The sequence below is a fragment of the Lactuca virosa genome, chromosome 3, assembly GCF_052849685.1.
Source record: "Lactuca virosa cultivar CGN04683 chromosome 3, Lactuca_virosa_CGN04683_v6, whole genome shotgun sequence".
Classification (NCBI taxonomy): Eukaryota; Viridiplantae; Streptophyta; class Magnoliopsida; order Asterales; family Asteraceae; genus Lactuca; species Lactuca virosa.
Genome location: NC_136428.1, coordinates 290,511,564 through 290,516,401, shown reverse-complemented (window position 1 = coordinate 290,516,401; position 4,838 = coordinate 290,511,564).

Genomic DNA, 4,838 nt, shown 5'->3' with positions numbered 1-4,838 from the left:
TGATCTGTCTCTCAATAATGATCTGTTTCTCAATGATCATTGATCTCTCAACGATAATCAATTTCTCAATAATAATCAATTCATATATATCACAAATATCACAACAATGAATGTTAGAGTATTGTTACTCATCTGGTTAGTCGGCAGACTAATTCCAGACTCGGTTTTGACCCTTCACTATCTATCAACTCGTATAGGGTATCACCTATTTATCAAATAACAAGTTCCTCATAACCTGTCTCAACTCAATACTAGCTATATCATGTGACCTTTTTTCATAATGATAATCAAGTCTCGTAATATGACCATATCAGGCTTAACCTGTAAGTTGGGGGTTAAATGTAACACCCTGTATCGAGTCGTTCCATAGTTCAAGGGACATGACCCGAAGATCAATTATTATAAGGCTTCAGGCTTTAGGAAAGATAGTTTTAGACCCATTTGGATGGGGGTAACGTAAATGTTGTGATACAAGAGTTCGGTTTGTGTTTTGGAGCCCAATGGTATAATGGTAAAAGTGATGGTTTGGGCCTTTCATGAATTAATGATTTTAGTTCGAGGTGTTTTAAGTCAAAAGTAGTTATATAGGGTTGTAGAGCTCTTCAAAACCTTTTGATAGATATAAATAACGTCGAAAACGGAGTTGGAACGAAGAAGTTACGACCGTTTGAAATTAGGACGATTTTGGGTTAAGCCGCGTATGGGGCGTACGTCGGGCGCACCAAGGCTAGCCGGATCGCGGGGGATCAACCTGGTACGCTGGGCGTACGCGATCAGACCCCACACCCTAATTTGAGGGTTTTGATCCATATTTAATCTCCTTAACTCCCCTAAACCATTTCCATTCTCAGCCTCCACCCCTTCAACGTCCTCTCTTGAAACCCTAACCCTAGTTTGAGCCTTGTGAGCAAAAAGAAGGTGTTTTTAAGTACTTTGGAGTGTTCTTGGTGCATCTTTGAGAAGAAGGAGCTCATTGGAGAAGTGTTGGTTGCATTGGAGCTTGTAGATCCAAACCTTGTTCACATTGATATTTCTTTTAGAGGTATAAAGTTTGAATCTTGATCAGGCATTTGTTAGATTTATCCATCTAAACATCATATTAATTCATATCTGAAGGTTAAAGACTTGGACTTAATGGATTAAGTTGAAAAAGATGCACTTTTGGTCCCTTGGAGACTTAAAGACTAGATCTTGGTTTTTTGGACCATTCTAATGGATAAAGTTGGAAACTTTATCCATTATGGAGTTATTAGGAACCATAAAAATGTGATATTGGACCTCCTATCCCTTCCATGCAAGAGTTAATATGTCTTAATGGATAAATAAGTTAGGGTTCTAGTTTTTGGACCTTTTCTAACCATGGAAAGTCATAAAGGTGGAAACTTTATGACTTAAGTCGATGTTTTGAGATTAGATCTGAGTTTGGACATTTTGGTCTTAAGCATTATGTCCTAAAATGAGGAATGGTCACCAAGGGGGTACGTTGGGCATACATATACGTACGCTCAACGTAATGTATGACTTCCCGATTTCATGTTGTGGCGAGTTGTACCTTAAGCATCATCGAGCAGTAAGTAGGGCGTACGAGTCTCGTACGCAGGGCGTACTCACAAGGTTCTTTTTTTTGGGCCTTTTAGGCCTTGGGTCTTTTGGGAGTTGGGCCATGAGTTGTTGGGTTAGAGATGGGAAGTTTAAAATGATCTTTTACCCATTGTAATTATAAGAATGAATTGGACCTTGGATTATGGAGAATTATCTTAACTGTTGACTAGGGATAATTTGGTTGTGTTCAGTGTGAGGAACCTGGTAGCAACAACGTGTGTGTTTCGGTTATCTCGGATTGAGGTGAGTCTCCTCACTATGTTTGGCGGGTCGAAGGCATCAATGCTGGCCCATGGGTTATTATTACTAGAATGGTAGCTGTCTGTGTGACTCTTGCATGTATTGTATGTGTTTGTATGTAAGGAATAAATGGTGGACTAAGTACTCATCTATTGTTTGATGACCACTTCAAACTCTCTACATTCCTCCTATGCATCGTTGTGGGTGTCACGGTGAGATGTACTCTGTTTATTTCTCCAATTAAATACAAGAGCTGATAATATTTGATAATAATCAAATTACTTGATAATTAATCAATAAGTGTCTACTTGTTATAAAGTGTGAAGCTATAGTATTACTTGTTATTAGAAAATATCATTACATAATGATTATTGAACATATATATATATATATATATATATATATATATATATATATATATATATATATATATATTTATTATGTTCTTCAACCTAACTACCACCTAACCTTCATACATTACTTGGTAAATTACACACATATATCGAGAGTGAAAAGTGAACTTTGAATGAAAATTTAAATAAACAATCACCCTTCACATGTTTTCATATAAACTATTATTCACGGTTTAGTTTTCATATTCGATAGATTTGTGTTAGCCGATGGTTGTTATGAGGTGAGGTATGGATGTTAGTGGTAGTTATGTTAAATAACATGTACCATCCAAAAAATCACAACAAATTTATAACTTTTTTTAAATATTCCAAAACCATAAATGTTTACAAAACCATTGTTTCAAAAGTGTATTTCAGTAATCAGAATATCCCAAAATCCAAATAACAAAAAATTGAAGGATGTGCACGGTCATGCCTTCACCTTGCCACGATCATCTGAAGTACCTGAAACAATAAACTGAAACTGTAATACAAAGCTTAGTGAGTTCCCCCAAAGTACCAACACACAACATATAAGCAACATACATCGGGTCCACAACGTCCCGGTTGGATTACCTATGGCCCACAAGCTTTCGGTTGGAATGCCCCAACCCACAACCTTTCAGTTGGATTGCCCAATACATAACGGGTCCACAACCTCCTGGTTGGATTACCCCTGGCCCACAACCTTTCGGTTGGTTTTCCCGGTCTATTGATTGTCAACACAAAGCAGTAGTCTCAACCCCAGTATAACATGCCGACATATAACAATTAATAACATACCCAACAGTCAAATATTCATACAGCTAGTAAACACGGATAGTCCTACAGGTCTACCAGTCTAACGCCTATCAGCAACTATAATGCGATCATACAAATCTACCACATGCGCAAAATATCATCAATAGTATATAACATGATATCAATTCAATGGGTCAGCTTTGGTGCCTTCAACCCACAAGTACAGTGAGGAAAACTTACCTCGATCATAAGATAGTAAATCTCACACCCAAGTCTGTTGCACAACGGCTCCTCACGCTGAACACAATCAATACCAACCCTAGTTACTTTCTATGATTAAGCCCATAATCATGAGGCCCAATAATGACCTAAGCCAAAATAGACCCACTAATGGCCCAACCCATCTAGAGAACTCTAAGGCCCAAATGTTCCAAAATGGCCTCAAGTCAACGGTCCAAACTCCAACAACTGACCCTCACATCGTGACCAGCTCGTGGTCATATCGTAAGCATTGACTTTAACTGGGCCCACCTCAGCGAGTCAACTCAGCCAATCAACTCGCCCAATATCGATTCCAACCATCATCACGTCGTGACCACTTCCTGAGTCACGTCGTAACCTAATCTGGGTAAAACAGTCGGGATGACAAGCATTCTCACGACATGAGAGCTGCATTGGCCAGCTTTGAGCATTAAGCTCTTATTCCTTTCAGCCATTACTTGGGACTTTCCAGAGGGTCTTCCCTCGCCCAAGGGATGATAAAAATCGTAGCTTTTTATTTATGCATGTCCAATGCATGACTCAAACACTCATTAGGTCAAAAAAGGGAAAAATGAGATCAAGACTCACGCTTGGAGTCTAAAACTACCACAAAACTCAGATCCAAAGATTATATTACAGAGAATGCCTCAATTATCCATAAAGTTGCCAAATTTATGGATCCCATGCATGCAATCCTTAACAACCATGCAAAAAGGAGCTTAAAACTTAGATCTAGCATGCAAGAGGTAAAAAGGCCAGAGCTTTATGACTTACAATGGTCCAAAAGCTCTGCAATGAAGGTGATGTAGAAACTGGATTGCCAAGAGGTTGCTCCACCAAGGTCTTCTTCCACTTCAATGAGTTAAAAACCACCAAAGAATGCTTCAATGTCACAAAAATGGCTAAGGACTTCAAGTAGGTCGAGATGAGGGTTTTCAGGAGAAAAGAGTGTGAGGGAGGCTAAAGATGGGCAACCCTAGCCCTCTCATTCCATTAAATACCCGTGATATTAGGGTTTTGGCCATCAGACCATTCTCACGTCGTGAGCATTCAAAGGCCCACGTCGTGAGACTCAAAAACACTAGTCAAAAAGTCAAAGGTCACTCACGACGTGACAACCATGTCTCACGTCGTGACCCTCATCCAAAAGCTAGAAAATTAATAAATAAGTACATCCAAGACCTTGGTGTTACATAACATAAGAGGGACACCAACATTAGAGGAACACTTACAGAGTATATCCCACCATAACACCCATAACGATGCATATGAGGAATGTAGAGAGTATGAAGTGGTGATCAAGCAATAGAGGAGTACTTAGTCCACCATTCTATTCCTAATAATTAGCAACAAATGTTTTTTCTTTGTTTATAATATAAATATTTGTTATGTTTATAAATGATTTGTTAATAATAATATCCATTATTTTCATGGTAATTTTTAGAAAAGTTTCAATATTTTGGTTATTGGGTAATTTTCATAAAAGTCCTAATACTTCGACCAAACAAACGAAAAAGGACAGAATACCAACTAAATATGTAAAACCAGCAAAAAAGGAAATTTTCAAAGTTTTAGCCAGTATTCTATGTTTTTTTGTAAACA